A 22,727-nucleotide genomic window follows, 5' to 3' on the forward strand; every position below is an offset into this window, starting at 1 on the left:
TAGTAATCAATTTATTCGCCGCGGCGCGTGTAGCGTCGAACGAAATCCGGTTTACAAATTCATCTGATTATTTTAATTGATTTCTCTGATAATTATAAATGGTAACCTGTTGTGGATCTAAATTCTTGTGAAGATTCACACGATAAGAGAATATTTTCAAATTTTACCATTTTAATTATTAATGGTATGTTTGATTAGACGCGGCATTATGTATGTTGGTGTTTTATATTGTAAAGCATATTATTTATATTCATTTTATATAATCGCATGAAATAGGTGTTATTTTTAACATTTCCATAATTTATATATCAAAGCATTAGTTTGTACGATACAATTTATATTTTTCTCACCTACTTTAGTCTAGACATTTATTTAAGTGCTTAAATATTTGTATCTATTTCTAAATTTCCTTCCAAATAATTATCCTATCTTGATCTATCTTAATTGTTTCCAAAAGACGGGATACTAAATTCAAATCTATTTCATTCTAACCGTAAAACAGTTCTTTCAAGGTTTATTACCACAAAACCTAAGTCCAAGTAGACTATAGATCTCCAAGCTCGGGCACATAACCCCATATCAGTGTTACCGGAAGGCTGTCTAGTACCAACAAATTGCTACAGCTTGACCAAGCTATAAGCCATTTGAACAGGCGAGATTATCGGCAAGCGGCTGATGCCCTTTGCAGTTGAGAGGCAATAAATACAGGATTTCCGCCTGTGATCCGAGCCTTTGATTGTTGGATCCAAGTTTGGTTAAGGCTTGATTGTCCAAAGGTGTTTATAGGTTGATTCTGAAATGATTCGACGTGGGTATACTCGTTGCTGCGTTAACGTGATGTTTTTAATTTTATTTACAGATGTGAATAAATAAAATGTGCATTTTTTTCATAAATATTCGAAAATAAGCAGCTAGATAAATCTTACTTTTACAATATAATTGTTCTGAGTTTTTATTATAGTCATGGGGACTTTTCCGTCTATGGGGCCAAATCCGTCTTTTTGCAATTATGTATGTTCTAATCGAAAGACAGTGTTGGAGTTGTACAGCTAAAAGAGACGAAGAATTCTTTATTTACCTAAACGACTATCAAAACTGTCCTTTGATTAGAAAGCCTGTAATTTCAAAAAGACGGATTTACCCCACAGACGGAACAAGACCCCTGACTATATTTTATTTTGTCCCCAAGTAGCCATACCAATAAACGTTTAGTAAAATTATTTTTCTTGTACATAATCCCGCTATTTTAGTGCCATCTTCGTACAGTCAATACGTCGGTACTTCCTCTTATTCTATTCAGCTTATCTATAGTGACGTTCCGTCGACACGTCCCGTATTCAATAAGGGATATTGTCGGACCAAACTGTTCCCATTCAATACATGAGTCAGATTATATGAACTTAACGTGCATACATTAGTAAATATTTCTTCAAATGCTTTAGATATAGCACTGGCTTGGAAGAGATTGCATATTATTTTTATATTTATTCTGGGTTCTGATCGACGGGATTTGAAAAATGTATTTTTTTGTAAATGAATTTAATTGCAGTTGAATAAGACTGTATGGAAATGATCTGTATTAAAATGCGAATAAAAAAAGTTGAGACGCCATTTTGTTAATATATAATGGCATAATTAAAAGGAAATTCATGTATACAAAGAGAATTGTTTCAATGATATTGTTTAAAATATTTACCTCGCAACACATCCACTAACATTTCATTTTTAATTAAATAGGTGCATAATATTGTAATGTCCATCATATTTATATAGCTTTTGCATATTCGTATTGCAGGAACCCGTCTTCCCCCTGTGTCTATTTCTTCCCGAATTACCCCATGCGTTACGTAAAAAAAAACTTGGAATATATCCGTTATAAAATGTCGAATCCAAAGATTGATTTTAGCGTGATACTCCAACGAACATATCAGCAAACAGAGGAACTGGGGAAAAAATAATAGTCGTACTTTTACGTTCAGCTACCTATTTCATACGTCTTCTATATATATTTGTCTAAAAATATTCAATGTCCTGGCTCAGAAAATCTTAAATTTCATCATTAAGATAGCACCAAAGATCACGGCGCCAACCACATATCCCACCCATTAATCACGCAGTCCATGAATGAACGTTAAGTTTGACATGTTTGTAGTCAGGACAAACTGTCCGTCTGTTTGCAATCATCAAGCGAGTATATATTCGTACGTTTAACAAGTGCACACGAAATTTTACACTTGCCGTATGTCGTGTGTGGGCGGCTCCGCAAACACGGCTCTGCGGAAGGTCTGTTAATGTCAACTGTGTAACGTTGACATTACGATGCGTGTTAGTTATTTTAACTATGGGTAAAGGTAAAGGCTAGTTAAAGCCCTGTTTCACTAAGTTGGAGTAAGCGTTAATCAAATAACATAGGGCGATCTTTATATATGTTCTACGTACTAGATTTGGCGTTCTGGACATTCACTGTGTTCAACTGAATTAAACAGTCCATTCAAACTAACTTTTGTATGGTCAATATTGACAGCTTGTGGTTGTGTACGGAGTGGCGCTCGTGAAATAAAAACTCGAGTCTAAGTGTAAACCTGGATTTAAAAATAAAATATTATTCAAATAAGTAAAATTATTTGTTGTTCAAGTGAATAAATAGGTTATAACAGTGACGTTTTGGTTGCCTTTTTAATTCAGATTTTGAATAAATAGTTTATATGGACGTTCGTGTCTATAGAATAAACGTCAATGAGGGCGACCTAATAAAAAGTGATTATATGAGTACATTCTACATTAGCTGTTTAATACAATAACTGAACAATATGACGAGTAGTATTTAAGGAAAGTTGTGAAACAAGCTTCTGAATGAATATAATACGTGCCAAACAACGTTTACAATAGTGGTTTGGGAAGGACATTAAAATTAACAAAAATACTAATGCTTACGATTAAGTCTTACACTATTACTTACTTATATTATTTTGATGCATGCAACACTGCATTTAGAAAACTCTTATCGTTACGCAAAGAAATAAAAATGAGCAGAAATTATAGAAAATTAAATAATTTTTGTATCATAGAATGCTTGATTGCGATTTCCTAAATTAAATAAAATAAGCCGTTAAGTACAGTAGAAACCGATTATTACGACTCCGGTTATAGCGACGTATCGGTTATAACGACAAAAAAGGTCTCTTTAAACAAATGCATATAAAAAGCGTTTCGTTTATAACGAAAATCGGATATAGCATCCAGATTCGGTGATCCCTTCGATGTCGCTATAACCGGTTTTCTGTAATATTATTTTTAGGTATGTCAGTCGCTTCCTTTGAATGCGGTAGGTATGATTGGATTAGTGACGTCACAAGTCCTCACTCACAAGTCCTCTGGCTTAAACACTGACATGTGGCAACAACCGAGATAATACCATAATCTGTATACCTCGGTTTTACCGTTAAGCTTGTATTCAGAGGGTTCTCAATATTTCTTCACGACTGGATTGCGTAAAGTGAATAACCTGTCACAGATGCTTTTTTCGGCGGATAAATGAGTTGAAAGGTTAGTCGATGATTAATGGTAATTAAATTGATGAAAATCTATAGGAGCGGCCTATGTTCAGCAGTGGACTTTGTGTATTTGATGATGATATTAGATAGTTAGTAGATACATGATGAGTAGTAGTATGTCATTCAAATTAAGTAATTTATGTTAGTTTTGAAGGTTATCTTTTGATTTAATTTGTGACTTTTTCTGATTTTACTTATCATGGTGATAGCTTACATTTGAAACCTTTTTAACTTACTTTAAAAACATGAGGAGGATCTCAACTTATCTGTTTGTATTGTTTTTTTTACATTATCAATAATATTTTCTTGAATTAGTGCGTAGGGACGACTGAACATATTTCATCACTAATTAAATTTATATATCATACCAATTGTATTACATTTCTTCTTTTAAACCCATAACAATTAGATCCAACTTTTGCAATAAGTCTTTGGAAAATGTAAAATAATTATCAGACGTCACCCACTCTGTTTCACGGCAGTTTAAGCAGATCTGCTTTGTCTCTCCTAGATTTGATACTAACTTAGCAAAATTAGATTCAGGAATGATACTTTGCGGTCACAGAACATACAAAATAACCACTGCATCTACATTTCGTGCAAAATTTGATTCCGAAGCTTACGTGTTCGGTACAAGGTTGGGAATTAATTTGCCGACGGCAAATATAAGTTGGCATTAGTTAGAAAGCAAAGCTCAAAATGTTTATTTGTTGCGGTTTCGTAATCCTTGGAAGGAATAACAAGAAATTTTTGTACGTAATTTGTGGCATTACACGTTTAGTAATAAGTTCATTGTAAAATAAATAAGCGTAACTGTAAAAAGCATTGTACTCATATTATAATTGCGAAACTTAATATATTTGGATGTTTTAGAAATAAATGTAAAAGCCATTAAAGTTAGTCTAAACTAACATCTATTGGCAAGGAAGAAATAAATTTTAGTATTCTTACTTACGGCTTTTAGATTAGCAAAGATCGAAATGAAGAGTTCTTAATATTATTACACTATATTCGGAAATATCAAGCCCACGTAAGATCCTAATATTTCGAGAATTGTAAGCCCCACTGAGCGTATGTCTGGGACTAAAGTAGCCCGCTTAATTCAGTCTAATTGGTATACCTAATTTTATCCTATCATATAGTTTCTACAATAATTGTTTCTGGTAAATATTTTGACAAACTTTCGTATTTATAGTATTAGAAAGCCTAAGTATTAGTAGTTTGCATTTGTTTTATAAATGATAATTTATATGTGATTTAAATTTTCTGTTATACAAAAAAATATTTAGCCAATAGTGTTGTATACACCTGTAAAGATTTGTCACCTAGAATAACCTTATACTGTGGATCCATCATTTGTATTTTTCTGTGATAAATCGTTGGTGTGTCTATTATTAAATAAATAAATTATCTATCCGATATGGCGATAATATGGTCCCCTATCTCTTCGTGGGACGGAACATACATGGCGTAAAGTGAGTGCCCTGGTTGCATCTCTGCCTACCTATTACGACATAAATGCGATATGTGTGTAAAACTAAATATGCTAATACAATGCAAGGAGATATCAAACATTGTATGTAATTTATAACTTAATTAGTTATTCACATTTCGCAACACATCATTAAAATAAAATATTATTTCTATTTCGACTCATAAATCATTGTATGTTACCACCTTGCGACTAATCTAAATTCCAATGTATTATGATAGATTTATATTTTTTTCTCGTGCAGGAAGCAGTTATTCATTTCATCAGTGTTTGTGCTCTCATATATAATTAAATTTTCTCGGAATAAAGTTAATTTTCTTCTTCTGATATCCCAATTTATTGTGGGATAACACACTTTTACAAGCCGATAGCATTAAAGTTTGATTTTATCTAGCTCCATTAAGGGTTGGCTGTCAGACAAATTGTAAAAAAAAGACGTCTTATTGTCGTGGGATTCGATCTCAGGACCTTCCACCCCGATACAGCTTTCTTTTCGTGATACAAAATTTTATTTGATTTGTTTTAATTTCAAAAGAGTACGAATTTTTACTCTCTTTGAAATAAAGTTAAATATATGTAGTATGCACTCCATTATACTTAGATTCAGGAAAAAAGTTTTTAGCTTATAGTTATGTTAAAAAACTTTAGGAAATTTTATATATAACGTGTGATTGTAACCTGTTTTGTCGTTATAAATAAAATAAATGTAAAGAAGATTAACAGTTCACAAAATATCAAGAGGATACAACGGTTTAAAAGTCCCAAAAGCTACAATTAAACTTAAACACTTTATCTCTTTATAATAATATAGATCGTATATGTGAAGTGGGCAAGCTCGGCGTCAAAAGTGCTCGGGGCTATTTCCACACCTGTGAAGATGGGAACAACTTGCGAGCTTTTCGGACTTCTAAATTGTGATTCCTAGCTTTCGATGGTATTCTGGCCTAGTGAAAGTTTTTGCTCGAAATCTTTTTTGAGGTATAAAGTACGTAAATATTAATGCAATATTTGGTTTATTTTCGTGTCAAATTTCATTTCGTTCAACGGTTTTTCCGTCTACTTTTTTCTTGTAGGGTCTCTCCAACTAGTAAAGATTGGCAATCAGCTCATTTTAGTTCTTTATATGGCGAAATATTTCTATAGCGCTTACAATCCACGTCTACTCCAAGACTCTCAGTTACCACGATTTTTTCTTTTGACCGGTTTTCCTTTGCCTGCTACTTTTCCCATCATTACGAGTCTACTTCTAACAAACATCAATGTAACTTCCATTTTTTTTTTTAATTTGAAAAAAGTTGACTACTTAAACTCTGTCTCATCGATGGTAAAATATAAAAAGAAGAAATAATAAAAACAATTACAGTGCATTTTGATAACAAAGGTAATAATCATAATGTCCCCAACACTGTATTGTCTAAACAAATGAACTGCAAAGGTGTGATCAATGGAAGAATGGCCGTTGAGACGCGGGTGTGCCAACGCCGTACGCGAAATACATTTAAATATTGTAATTGCTTGCATGTTTCATGATAATGTTTAAAAAAAAAACGCTAATGGATAATACTTAGTTAATAAACACATACAAAAACTAAGTTTCTCCAAGTTTGAGGAATTTTGATCCCTAAAATTGGTGTCTGGAAAATTTGGGCTGAATAACATAATTTCAAAAGGGTTGAAAAAACTCCATTATAATAAATTAAGAAGAAATACATCATATTCAACTCGATACAGGATCTGCAACCTTTCGGTTTACATTTCAATATATTCTTTTTAGTTATAATTCTCATCGTTGGGCAAAAAACCATCACAAACAGAGACGGAAGTTAAAGGATCTTTCAACTAGTTAACCTACTTATAAATTAATGTTTAATGGGTGCAGAAGAACTAGCCTCATGATTACGAAAATTTAGACCAAGACCAGCAAAAGCAATATTAATTTTGGTTATAATTGTTACATTTAATTACTTACAGCTGTTAGTCTTAAACATAAATAAATAAATTATAAGTAAATATCTCGCCTGATAAAAGCAACTGTCATGATAAGAAACTTTTGGGCCATAGACACCATTTTGTGTGTTGTGACGTCACTATCCCATCACACCTACACGTATCCACCTGTCACATACCTCATTACATACAATTTTTTGCACCAGTCGGATAAAAAATAACAGTACAATAAATCAATTTTATTTTCATTCTCATGTCTCTTAAGTGACAAATTGTCGTCGCCTTACATTTAAGCTTTATCTATGCAAATTTAATGAAACAGTAATTTAAAATCCGCGTAGTGATATCCTTATCTTTTTAATGTGGTTTTGCTCATAAAAAGTTATTAAGAGCTTTACAGCTTGACAACTATTCATAACTGCGTTGAAGTGCAAGGTTCAAGTAGCAGAAAGAGGATAATTCAATTCTTTTTTAACCCAAAGTGACAAACACAACAACAAACAGACAACAGTGAAAAAACAGAGACGCATCTATCGCACCCATTTTTCGCAGTTTATATGCATTCCATGTGATAGAGGGTGAGCCTAACGTGATATCGGGCACAAATTTCAGTCTCCGGGCTAATTCTGAATAGAAAATCCCATCACTGCCCGACCAAGTATTCGGCTCCAAGACAGCGCGGTAGTCATACTGCGCATGCAAAACAACAACGCCACCGAGGCATTCAAATAATAAATAATAATCTTAATTACTGAAATGTAGCGTTTTTAAATTTGATTATTGAAGGATATTGTAGTCAGCCTGATTACTTTGCAGAATCACATCAAACCCCGGATCCACACTCCAAAAGGCAAGGCGCGCCTCGCGTAGGCGAATCGACGCAAGTGAGAGTGTTGTAACCTGTTATAGAATGTGTTATATTATTAAAAAGTTATTCCGATTAATTGAAGCTAGATCCAGGCTTTATCTAGCATGAGCATTACAGTTAGGCGTTACCCACTAACGTGCTAATGTCCTGGGAATAACCGCACGCGACACTGCGGTGAATCATCTATAATCCAATTATATGGCCTAGCTTTTACTTGCGACTCCGTATGTCACATGACCAGTTTAAGTTGACCTCTCTTATAATGTGGCATAATGAAGAGTTGTACTTAATAAGTATTTTGTATTCAAAAAGTCGTTTGTATAAATTATAACACTAAACACAATTTTAAATAACATCTTAATATGTCTTACCAAAATACCGTGCTTGTCATCCGAGACATTGCATATTAGATCTTATGTACGATGACAATGGTTTAAACTGGTGCTAAATAATGCTTGAAAGCAGTCTGAGCTCCAATATCTGCTTAGACTTTAGAGAACCCACTGCATCAAAGAACAATTTTATGACCAAAGTGAAGAATCTAGGCAATAATTGCGCTTCTGCCTACCCCTTCGGGAGTTTAGACGTATACTAGGACTATTTTCTTGTGTGTAATAAATAAGCAAGAAAATGTTTATACTTTACCATCAAATCAAAGTTTACTGTCTTTGACACCTCTTAAAATTTTTGCTGTGGGTTTATCACGTCTAAAAAATTACCTACTTAATACTCAGAATATATCAATATACAGTTAAATAAGCAATTTATAATAATAATTATATGTCGTAATAACTGATTTAACTCACATAACCCGTAAAATATTAAATTTATGATTATTTTACGATACTTTATATCCGTTAATATTACTGAACGGTTATCTTAGATCCCGTGTGTTAACAGTTTATGGTCCAAATATATTAACTATTTTATGTTCAGCTAATATTGAAGACTAGAATTTTGGAATACGTACTTATATACTATACTTATTTAGGTTGCAAGCTGAAGTGGCAGTGGGCAGGGAACATAGCTCGCAGAATTGATGGCGGATCCGGCACGAAAGTTCTGGAGTGGAAGCCATGAACTGGCGAGCACTGCGTTAGACCAACCCACGAGATGGACCTAATAAAAGGACATTGTCGAAAACGGCCCTAGAACCAACAAAGGTGTGACTAGCACCATAATTATTTATGTATTTTTTTATACTATTTGCAAATATGTGTATAAAACGGACAAGCTGCTACATCCAAAATGAATATATAAAAATATTGTAACGACTTAAAGTCAAAGTCGCCGACATGTTTACAACTAATTGTGTATAGAGATGTACCGGTTCGACAAAACGATAAATCTAATTACCGATAATTAATTATTGAAACATTTTAATATATTCCATTTGTGAGGCGATATGTTCTTTAATTTTTATAATAATATTTAATCGAGCAGTGGATGCGTCTCAAATAAATAAGTAGTTAGTTTTAGGACTAAATTGATTATAGATCAAGTCGTCTATGAAAAACGTTTTTTTTTAGTTTTTAATTCATATTGATTTACTTTGTTTATTTAGATTCTATATTAGCGATCCGCCCTGGCTTCGTACAGATAGCAGAGCATAATATATTATGCGAACATTTATTTTTCTGTCGTACAAAATATTTATGAATTATACATGTAAAAGTAGCATTCTTCTCTCTCCCTCCATCCGGGGGCCTCAAACTCTCTCCATATTAAATTACTATCGGATCCGCCCGTGTGAAAGATTTTCCGGGATAAGGATCCCGCTACATATTTTTCCGAATAAAATAACCCTATGTTGAATAAAATCGATTTTTGTATAAATGATCGATATAATCGATCCGGAATCTAGTCGAGTAGTATCCCTAATTCTTACTTCATTTTTGAATTCAATTTAATGTCACTTACACTTCACTCATCAGAGACAAATAAGCTAGACTCTCACTTTCCATATAATATAATATATTATAATTCTCTGACTATTACTATATCATTGACGATTCGGCTATTATAAAGACTCTGTGTGATTGATTACGATATCGACATACACTGGCTGTGATTTCTGGACTTTGTGAACTGATGTAACAATTTACCTGGCATTGATAACGGATACGAAATGGAAATTGCTTTTTGCATTAATTGTGGCTCTGCTGGCGGATCCATGGTGTTGGAGAACGAGCAGATTCGCCATTGTATACAACAATGGACAGCGCCTTGTTTGGTAAGCACATTTTTCTTTAATCGTACAAGTTTAACTGCCGCCAAACTTCTAGTTCGCTCCTCAGTTCCTGTTCTTGGTAACTGCGTGGAGACAGCGAACAGAGTCTGTATACTACCTACTACACACTTTAGCATGTGGCTGTGGCAAACTTAAGAGCAAACTAGCAAGTATATTGTTGATTAAAAAATGTGTGTCATATGCTTGAAGGTTTCTAACATTTAATTCAGCTGGAAGATTTGAATACATAAATCTGCTTTCCGTGTGACACAATATTAATATATTGCCATTATAATTTGAGCATAATGCGTTTGTTTGTTTTTTTTCAGGTTGTAGCCCTTGATCTTATATGTACAGCATGTTAGACCACGGCCCAAGAGCCTATACATACTTCAGCTGTAACAATGTTAGTAGAAGCTGCGTGCTCTGTAATAGAATGTTGGAACTCCGGACACGGTGATTGTGATTGGCAAAACTGAATTGATAAATAATACCATAACAACAACCCTCCTGCACAATACTCAGATAATATTTTATAAAACAATGTAGGTGATGAGGAAATAAATAATATGAACTAAAAATATTTTTTATTTGTTTAATTTAATCCTACATGCCCTAAGAGTCTACCAAAAGTGTGTTAAATATGCCATTCTTCTGATAAAGCGTGAATGCGAAACAGTGCACCTCTGTCTGTCTCTTCGGGGAATACGTACGACGTACGTATATATAGAAAATACATAAAATCTGAAGGGTACTCTTAGAGGATGTAAATACTATAACTACATAATTAGGTACCTTTTTACTTATAAAAAATTATATGAATTAAGTCTTAAAATAGCCTGGTAAAAAATAATCAAGATACCTACATAGTGATGAATCTTTAGGGCTTATATATATTAGATAGGTACTTATATCAATAAAAAGCATATTTAAAGCGTAAATGATAGGACTATAAATCTACCTTGAACATTGAAAAGCTTTCAATGTTTATTATCAATTATAACCTCAAAATCTCATCGTTTTTTTGGATTGATGCGATATCTCAGCTTGTCCGTTTTATAAATAATATGTCATGAGAATTTTTTAATGATTCTAAATATTACAAACATTTTTACATTGCTGTTGGTTCCAGGGCGAATTATGTATGGGCACAGAACAATGTCCTTTGTTGGATGTCGCTAGATGTGAGTCGCTTCCAATAGGTCGATTTGGAAATCTTTGAGGAAGGAACATATTCAGCTGTGGTCATACTGCGGATGATGATGCAATATTTTTATTAATATTAATTAATGTTTTATAATATTCCAACGGAACGGGAACGATTGGATCGGACCTGCTATAACTGAGAGGCCTAAGTCAATCACATTAGGCTAATGTTAACAGACTTCACATACCTTCGAAATTCTTATGTAAAACTCTTAGGTATGTAAGCTTTCTCACGATGTTTTCCTTCACCGTTAAAACAATAATTGAATCATAAAACAAAGAATCCACACGTAACTTTGAAGTCAGTGTTTGTCATTCAGCAGTCTGTTTCATTCTTAAGCTATTGCCGTTTCATCATCATCATCAGCCCACATCTTTGTCCACTGCTAGACATAGGCCTCCTCCAATGCGCCATTTTACCCTGTCTTCGGCCTGTCGCATCCAGTTCTTGCCAGCGTCTCCACCAAGTCACTCCATCTAGCTGGAAGGCGTCCTACATTACGTTTGGCAAGTCTTGCCGCTTATACAGCCCCGGATCTTGGGTCAAGAAAGAACCCGTGCCCGGGCAGCGAATTCATAGGGCGATGAATGGGGATGATGATGATGATGATGATGATGACAAAGGTAAAGGTGGTCGCGGGCGGCATTATCCAGATTTTGCCCCGCCTCCAAAAAATTCAAGATCCGGGACTGCGCTTATAATACTAAAATTAATTTATAGTTAAAAGGACATATACCGATTAAAATGTTTATTGATAAACCTAAAGCGTTGCCTTGTTAGTACCGTTCGTTGTTATAAAACGTATTCATAAATTTAACGGTTCAATAAAATTAGAGACATAACAATTTAGTGTGAATCTTAGGGCTTTTAAACGGTGTGGACACCGATTCCAGATGGTAGGCAACTTTCGTAAATATTCGTCATGGTAGAGATGCGGTTTGATACCAAAATATTGAGCTGGGGTTTTACCATTAAAGAAAACTGGCGTGGTTTGTTTTTTGTTTGAATGCTGATATCCTACAGCCCTCTAAGACTATAAAATATACTCTAGGTTTTTGATCATCAGTTTGCTTGATGTCAATACCCTCTCAAAGATCTTGTCCATGACAAATCATTAGACCCATCAAACGTAATGCCTAACTTAAGAATCGAACCTAAAATCACCTAGTCCACATCATCCACTACCATTAGACCAAAGAGACTTTTAATGTTATATCGAAAAAAAACATATTTTCATCCGGCAACCTGTACGTTACTATTTCAAATTTACTATGTCGCATATTTAATATTGAAGTAACTAACTCCTCAAAAACTAACTCAAAATCAGTCTAAAATGAGTTAGATTCATTATTCTTTCAATTCAAACCCGTAGCTTACAATGTCGCACGCTTAAAATTGAAGTAACCAACTCCTCAAAAACTCCTAACTCAAAATCAATCTAAAATACTGTAATCCTTATTTCAACGCCATCTATATTATCTACAGTTCATATACACATCTTCGATATCTGTAAACGATACGGAACCATCGGCGTCTAGTTATTCTCGCACATCGCTAGTTATAATTAAATTAACACTGTGCTCTACCGGTTATTCGCTTCGTTTACAATTAAAAGCGATATTATTAGCCTAATTATGTCTTTAATTGAAAAACAAAAAACTATTTTGAATGTCAAGGTACATAAACACGTATAAAGTGTTAAATTTAAGAAATTGAATTTTAACATTTAATAAAAACTTCTTTGTAATAAGAAAATTTTAGTTTCTTCTTCAAATAAAATGTTGCAACTTTGCCCCTACAGCGTTTGTACAAATATTTTATGCAAAAGTGAAACATCGATTTCGCCGATGAATAGCCTTGCTCGGATTTTATTACCCAGAACAGACTGGCCAGTGGACGGCGAACTTAATGCAATACCAAAAGCGGCTTACCGCGAGGTAAAGCTGAAATATTGTTCAAATCTAAATAACTCGTTACGATAAATGGACTTATCGATGTATTTACGACATCAAAAATTCATAATTCAACCACAATCCACCGTTTTCAATTGACAAACTGTTCACCGTCGCCATATCTCCGTTTTAATTAGACTCGTGTTAGAATAAATTCTTTTAAAAAGCACCTGTAATAATAAATTCGAGAATAACCATACAATAGCGTAAAAAAAGCAGGTGTACGAGTTTTCGACTCCGCACCTTGTGTTTTTTTAAAAAAACGTCCGTTAAAATGCCGTTTTTTCGGTTTTACCAAATTGTAATTTAAATTTGGAACCGTGAAGATGGCGGTGATGACGTATCTATTAATTCGATTGGACAGTTAGCATGCGCGGTGCCGGGGCGCTTTGTTTCCTTTCTTTTTACCAATCAGTTTCGATTAACGATTTTTTTTTTGCTGCAGATGTCAATTCGCGGTACCTACATTGTGTGCTAATTGCCAGCATCTCGATAAGGTAATTTAAAACTTTTTAAACTCTCCAGACTGTAAAATTCCGCGTGTCGCCCGAATAATAATGTCATCAAATTGACAGGACTTTTATAAAATACGTTAAATTCCATGTCCTTTAAATGTTAAGCGAGTTTTTGAATAGAAATTCTAAATACTTTAGTTCTAACTATGTCCTTTTAATTCCATCGAATGCCATGCAATGCAAAACGAAATGAATACAATAATGAAATAGACTTTTTCGCAGTCATGTTTCTATTTTATTTTGACATAAATACTATATTTGTATTACAAATATAAATTGTTTTTCTTATTGCCTTTGACCCTATTTTCTGTATTCTAATATGATGTAACAGAAAAAATAACTATTTGAATTCTGACGTTTGACACGAACCAAATAAATACAACCAGGGGTGGCAAACTTAAGAAACCCTATCGTACAAAGTTGCCGGTCAATTATCGCAAAGTCAGCTCCGCGTTATGTGAAAACAATTTATTAACCCGTGACCGATGTCCAGGGCTGGCCGTAAATACGCTGACCCCCGACCCAGCGGCGGTAAACTCACGAGGAGCGACACTCGTGTTTCACAACCCTGTTGTTTAGAGTGCGTATGTGAATAATTCTGTAGCTTGTGCCGTTGGGTACAATCAGCAGCGAATGGTTTATGTATTTTCATATTACGAGTTAATTGTTTAATAGCGGAAATGAAAATATTGTTTGATAATACTGTTATTAATAACCATCAAGATAAATAACATTATAAACAAATTAGAAAAAAAATAAGGTATACCATCGACGTCATTTATGCTTGGAAATTAAAAGCAATAAATCACAGATGAAAAAGAAATAGTTGCATGAATTTGAAAACGACGAAACGTGAACCGCGAACATTATATGATTCAACATAAGGGACGCTACGTCTTAACGTTCAACTTTGCCAACATATTTGGAACGTATTGTAAGATCAGATATATAAACTCCTCAAGTCCTCGCAAACATATTTGTCAACAGGTATTTCACCACGTACCAATAAGTCCAGACGTTTTAATCCTTTAAGGTATTTCCTTAATGCATATGGTCTTGAACAAGATGTATTAAGGCAACTGCAAGCATTTGAAGTCATTTCCTCTATAACTTGACTAAAATATACATGGCCGGATACGCCAATGGTTAATTGAATGCGATAATTAGAATTAAACCTTTAATTCCAATACATTTGTAGAAGGTAATTTGTTAGCAAATTGCTGGGCTTATTAGTATAAATTCTAATTGGAAAAAAATATTGGATATAAAAGTACAATTAAAGTTTGTGTGATAAAATGTGTTTCTTTATTTGCTAATCTATGGTTTATAGAATATTCTAGAGAAAACAATACGATTATACTTCAGTCCTGACACAGAAGTCTTTATCTTCTATATATCGTCCAATAAATATGACTATAATATTCAACTGATATTTTCGAATAGCTATAGTGGAAGCGGGATGAAATGGAAATGAAAGTACATATGTTTATATGTCCTTAAAGTGTTTGGGTAGCTGAGTCTAATAAGAATTAAAATACAATAAACGAAATTAATGTACTTAAGGACATGTGGCCAGCAGATTGTTAAGAAGATTTTAGTAGCCCAGTGAAACAATTAGATGTAGTGGTGGTAGGTCTCTCATATGTGAGAGTCCGTCTGGGTAGGTACCACCGCAATGTCTATTTCTGCTGTCAATCAGCAGTGTGAGTCACCGTTGTGTTCCGTTTTGAAGAACATTGTAACCAGTGTAACTACTGGACATAATAAGACTTAACATCTCATGTCTCAGGATGGCGGCGCAATGGAATACCAAACAATACCTTGTAATTCAAGGTGTTGGATAGTGTTTCTACTGTTTATGGGCGGTCATATCGCTTACCATCAGGCGAACGGCAAGCTCTCCTCGTCATCCAAAGGAATAAAAAAAAATTAAAGGTAGAAGTCTTATTTTGTTACTTAGTTTTTGACATATAAGAAATGTGAAAGTGTTCACAGTTATTTCAATGTTTGAATATTTGTTGGAAGTATACAGATATTGTTAAACGGAATATTTCCTAATCGTTGATGTCGCATCATCTCCCGGTGACAGTCCTGAGCCGAGGTTCGTAACCCGTTAATGAGTTGCCCTCAGCATGGTCATCTAATTTTTCAAGGCTGTCATCGAAAAATCCGGTCTGTTTGTATAAGCCGACCCTGATCAGAGTAACAAACGTACGTCATTAAAAAAAGGAAATTGGTACAAATAGTCCTGGAAGAGGTTTCTTATCATTCTGGAGAAAGACGATAGAACTTTTATACCAAGATAAGATTTTAACACAGACGGAAACACAAATGAAACTTAATAATAACAAATGAGACGCAACATCACATGATTTAGTTTCGCCGCCGACGATACCATAAAGGTAATCAAACACCATTGTGAAACGGGAATTAGTGAAACTAGCAAACAAAGTGCGCAGGCGCATTACAACGCACCATTCCACAGTCCACAATCTAGCACCCATCGAACACTTCCTTATTATTCGTAATTAATCTCTCGACATTGATATATTGCTAATTGTCCGTTTAAATAAGGAGATTCTATTTGTGCATGACTTGTGATTTATTCTTACATTCGCGTTGAGTTTATTGGATGTTGGGATTGATTGTGATCTGGGGAGGGTTTGCTGGTCTGCACCACTTACTAGGATAGAGATGGTATTTTAAAAACCTTCTAGTGTAGTCGGTTATCCAAACTCAGGTCGATATTTCTCGCAGTGGTTGGGCGACAAGGTCTCCTGGTCAACTTTATACGTGGCCTATACTATGCTTCACATAAAGTTGAGTGTATAAGGATTTGAAATAAAGATTTAGAGTGTATTATGCGGTATTAGGATAAATAAATGTATGATGAAAACAGCTTATAATATTAACTGCTTAGTTTTAAACAAGGTAAATTGGTAGACTGTCTTAAGTTTTCTTACATCCAACATGTATTATTGTTAAAGTAGCAAATGTTATTTTTACCAAGTACATTCCTATAATCTTCACAAATCGCCGTAAACAAGGCTGTTTATACACAATCTGTGGTCACTATCACCGCCGTTTCATAAAAATGCAATACCTATTGCCGTGCCGCGGTGGGCGCGTAGTTTTACCAGCATTGCGCGTTTTTGCCGCGCCTCTCGGGCACACGTTGCGCACGGCGGTTTTTTTGTCGCGCGCCTGTGTCCCGGTCGGGCGGGTGCGCGTCCCCTTATAGCCCGGACGGCTTTTTATAACAAAACGCCAATTACGTGTCGAGCCGCACGAAATTCATTGAATGATTTCGCGTTTTTGAGTTGAATGGACGATTATGTATGGTGTGGTCTTACCTTATACCTAATAGGCTATTAGAGACCCATCGTTGGTTTTACTGAAATCTCAAGTACTTCTTGCTAGGTGTGCTCAACAACGTATCGGTTTTAAGCAGGCTATGACTTACCTTGTCTGGACTTATACAGATTTAATGGGTTAAATCAACTCAGCTCTGATCGTTTAGGTCATTGAAGTTTTAATTCCATTAGGTTTCTACGTTCATGAATTCGCAAGGTACAGCATAGGATATCACATTATTTAAAATACAAACATCACGCATTTATCCCCGAAGGGGTATGCAAAGGTATTAGATTAGATAAATACTTTGCTAACTTCCATTGGCTTACTAGCAGAGTTCCTAGACTGGGAAATTAGATTCTGAAGTGATACCTCGATGAGAAACATAATGTGAATATGCGAATGAAAACAGACCTCCCCTAAAAATGTTCAAACCAGCTTTATTGCAAGCTTCCGTCTAATGACTTATTGGTATAATGACTTCCTAAGTTTACGCGAATGTTAGACATTGTAATAAAGCTAGTTTTTGGATTTTTAGTCTGGCAGTCCGCCCCGTGACCAAGGCTGCAAAGTCTTCGAAAAGTCGAAAGAAAAATTATAATACCAAAACCTCGAAAATATCTGCACAATAGTTTTCTTTCAATGAATTCTTGGTACATTTACATAATCTGCCATTTATTAAATTCCAGGTCTCCAGAAACTTAATGTTTCTTAAATATTTAAAAAAAGAATTAGATGCAGGTCAAATATTTAAAAAAAAGAATTAGAAGTTAGAACCATGACCTCGAGTCACAGCCACTTGCAATTCTACAGTTTTTCTCATAGAAAACTATGTCGCGTTCAGTCGCATTCTATTTAAAAATAAACGGCTTTGATAAAGTTGCTAGTGACTTTATTTTGACAAGTGACTTGGCTCGAGTCATAACTGGTGTATTTATCGGCTATCGGACTTAGGATTTATTTTTCTGTCAGTACGCCGGTGTTATGGTATTGACAAGGTTTTGTACTGATATGTTTATTACAGTGTAAGATTTCTTTACTCTTATGCCCTTATAAGCGAGTCATTCGGCCTGAGCAGTATTACTATTACGTCAAAATTTTTACAACTAAGCTTTACTTACTCTTATGCAAGTGATTTAAGCGAGTCACTAGCTCTAATAAGTATCACTACTATGCCAAAATTTTGAATATAATTTAAATCTAAATACGTCAAAAATAAAACTGAGTTGCTAATTTCAAAATGGCCAGGTCCTTTCACTGGGTCAAGAGACCTGCAAATCGAATAGCAGTGTTTACATATGTATGACACTTACTTATGGTAGTAGTTATAGCGGTAGTGACTGGTGGGAGGTCTACTTAGAGGTCTTGGCCTCTGTATTCTGACCTAGAAGACCGAGGGAAAATGGTCTTAGGGTAAAACAGCGGCGATAGCCTAGTTGATTGTGGAACGGCCTGCCGAGACGAGATGTCAAAACCTAAGGGCACATCTCTGACTTTTCTAAAATCTTGTGTGTATTCTTTGTGAATTATCGCTTGCTTTAACAGTGCAGGAACACATCGTGAGGCCATCTACATACCTAAGAAGTTCTATATAGGAATTTTGAAGGTTTGTGAAGTCTACCAATCCGCACTAGGCCAGCGTGGTGAACTAAGGCCTAATCCCTCTCATTAGTAAAGGAGGCCCGTGTACAGCAGTAGGACAGTAAATACTACAGGGCTGATATTATTAAATATAAAGACGTAAAACAAACTTTAAGAAAGAGTTGTGTATGCTAAACGCATCTGGCATGAACTGACTAATCCACAAGGTCATGGATCTGACGCAATCGGTTCAACGACCTCCCAAACGACTCAGAGGCAAATTAATATCATCCTAATTAACGCAACGGTTTCCCGTGAAGATGCGCTCGTTTTTTATCTGTCAGTGTATTAAATGATGATGTCTCTGTGATACAACATTAAAATTTTCCATTAATAAGCTCCTTAGACAACTATATTGTATACGTACGTAAAGGTTCAGTTTAGATACAAAAATCATAAACATTAGCATATTTATCAGTAGCATAGCTCGTCATATAGGGCCCTATATCTCTATCTGTTTGGGGCTCTTCAGGGCAGTGCGAAATTTTGGGCGCCCGCTTATTTAATGTAAGTAGGGGCCAAAAGGGGCCCCGAAACTCAGGAGCCTCGTTTCACTGATACGGCTGATACGGCGGTAGCTACGCCCCTGATTATTAAAAAAAAAATATTTTTATGAAAATGATTATTTTATCTTTTTGATGTTTTTAATTTGTTCAACTATGTATGGGTGTAATTTAAGCGTCATTTTTTTGCGATACTAAGTTTCATACATATTTAAAATCAGCACTTTTTTCTATATTTTTTTAAACTAGTTAAATTTTTTGAAAAAATGTCGCTTAAGTCAATTAGCTTTTCAACCGCCAATATGTACCAAACAAGATCCGGGTGCTTCATATCCATTTCACTTTAAACACGTTTTCTCTGTAAGTATACTTAAATAAATTCCATAGGCAAATATTGATCAGAAAGATAGAAAACACATAAAACTACCATAAATATAAAGTTTCGTATTAACAATTTACACACCTTTTAGTACAGACGTGGCCTAAAGTTCTACAAGTAAATGCACTTAAAACGCAATAGACAAGCAACATTTTACGCTTACAATCTCATAGATATTAAATAATCGGCTTATATTCATAAAATACAGTAGCCGTAGTTTGATTGTTAACAAAGGTTTTACTAAGCAACGATCTTGCAGTTATGCTTCCATATTAAATCTTACTGCGCTTGTCCATTGCCGTCGTCTGAACGATACACGCAACTATTGCTCCGTGTCCATTGCGCATGCGTCATCCTCGTCATCTCGTCCATATTGTTGCTATATCCATAGATCGTAACTAGTGGTGCCGGATCGTTAACAAAGTATAATCGCGGATAATAAATGTTAGTAATATAAAAGTGCCAATTATTGGATTATAAGTAATAAATAGTGATCTGAATAGAATTCAATAGGTTTTCACTGCTACCTTATCACCTATATACAGGATTATTTACAGTTAAGAAATCTTGTATAGAATTTGATTTATGTATTGAAAATAAATAAGGTAAAAGATCCGCCAAAAAAGTAACGGACATGGAACTTTCTTTTCCCGCGGATATCCGCGGATACGCATCGGATATATCCGGAACATTACCAATCGTAACAGACCTAATGATGACATATACGATCTACACGACTGATATTGTTTGCAACCAATATTAACAACGTCATTCGTTACGAAATGTTCAACCGAGATCGGTCGCTGTGGGTTGCTCAAATCCCAATGTCGATCCGAAATTGTCGACAGCAGTGGACAAGCGCTCTAAAGTAATAAATCGAAATGACCGTATGCCGTATCCCTGACGTTTACGACTCTTAAAAATGTCCAACAGAATGTTTATGGCAAACAATCCATAAAATGTAAATCCTTCGTTTGTAAGATAATTCTATCGGATTTTTCTAATACGTATTGTTAGCATGCAGTAATAGCGCGTATTGCGTGGAAATTATTGCACACTAACTGACCCGACATACGTTGTCTTAGCTATGAATACTGCATTTGAATTGGTATAATTAGTAAAAATAGTATTATTCAAAAACAGTGTTTATTATTGTAATGCTCTATGATACATGCATTCAATCGCCGCCAGTTATGTCAAACAACTGACAGTTATGTAAAATTAATATTAAGTTTTCTTAAATTTTCTAATGTTTCGCTCAACTTCCTTAAGTTTTTCTTTCATAAGACCTTCTCCTTACAAATACAATTCAAAAAGGATTAACGGATTTGTTCCAGCCGTTCACGCGTGATGCGATGACCAAGGGAAATAGAAATTTATTTTTATATATATAGATATTTCAATAGACAAGTAGTATATTATCAATCTCAAGTAAAATTAAATTGCCTCTTAAATCTCTGCATCTCCTTAAACAAGTTATTGAAGAGAGAAATGAAATAGTAGCAACACGCGTTTTTAAATGACTAACCGGCATTTTCAATAAACAAATCTAATCGCTTTTTTCGATCTATCTCAAATCGACCAATCACAACAAAGGATTTTCTGACTTGCTTACAAATGAGTTATTTTGATTGGTTCATTCTCAAAATTTGGATTGAAGATTGAGATCAGGATCGTTTATTGAAAATTGCTGATACTGACACTACAAATCCTTTGAATACCACATCACAGCCTTATCCTCGGGGCATGGATAGATGCAACCAGGAACCCACTTCTCGACTGTATTTCGTCCCATGATGTGATAGGGGACAGCCTTCATCACGCTCATATTAAATATCAATGCTCATAATACCCAAAATAATGCTTGTATACTGCAATGATAGAAATAGATTCAAAAGGATTGATGCGTACAAAAATGGATTTGGGAAGAAAGGAAGCTGTTTTATCCCATTTTGAAAGAAAGAAGAAAGAAAGAAATACGATTATTATTCACAAACACAATGTACCTTAATTACAAATAATAATAAAAATAAAATTAAATATGGATGGTTGCGGCTGTGACCATTATAATATGGTATATCAAAAACTAACTGTTCTAAAACCTATATAATATATGTACCTTACTGTAAACTTCTGCCGCGAAGCACATGAAAAGTAATTAAAATATTTTAGTCATAAAATACAGGACCTTAACATTATAATGACAAGAGTTAATTTACGATGTACATTAATTTCATTGTTTTGTCTGTATTCCTTATGTTAATTATAAACCATATATTTTTAATAATTAAATAGTAATTAAATAAATTCTCTGGAAAGCCGTGTTTTACTAATTTAATCAGTTTAAAAATACTTTTACGATGTTAATAAAATAATTATTTATATAACTAGTTGTTAATGGTCTCTTTTTTTTGTAGCGAACTGACTTCTAAATTCATCATTATATCTTAATTTATATGTCAGTGGTTAAAAAAAATATCGAAGATATATCGAATACTTTTTCAACTTTAACAGCCAAAGTTACAAACGTAAAAAATTAACTCAGTTATATTTTTTCAAAAGTATCATAACTCGATTACTTTTATAATTGGTTCGTAACAACTGTCCAATTATGAACTCGTTAATAGACCAAGGAAACATAACTTTCACATATTTTGGTATTAAACCGTATTTTATTTTAATCTGGTGCAAGAAAAAAATAAGAGAACGGAGCCAGCGGTGCGCAACATTTTTGATAATTTTATGTAATAATATCCATACCAAACTTCTGTACTACATAATTTGGCGCCTTAAAGAAATTTATTTTATATTTTGAATATAATCATTTTAGAAGTATCTAATTATTACTGGACTTCATCTATTTATGTTTTATATTTTTTTTTTTTTTTGTTTTATATATCTTGTTTTTTTAAGTATTTTCTTTAAAAAAAGTGTACAATCCACCAGGGAATTCCAAAAATACATATATAGTTTTGAAAAGTACAAAATCTAAGCAATTTTCTCTCCCTAAAAATATAATACGTTTCTCAAAAATATTTCCGTAATTTTGATTTTGATTACAATAGATTGCCTTAGCAGTCACAAT

Source organism: Manduca sexta, chromosome 15 (assembly GCF_014839805.1).
Source record: "Manduca sexta isolate Smith_Timp_Sample1 chromosome 15, JHU_Msex_v1.0, whole genome shotgun sequence".
In the NCBI taxonomy this organism is placed as follows: Eukaryota; Metazoa; Arthropoda; class Insecta; order Lepidoptera; family Sphingidae; genus Manduca; species Manduca sexta.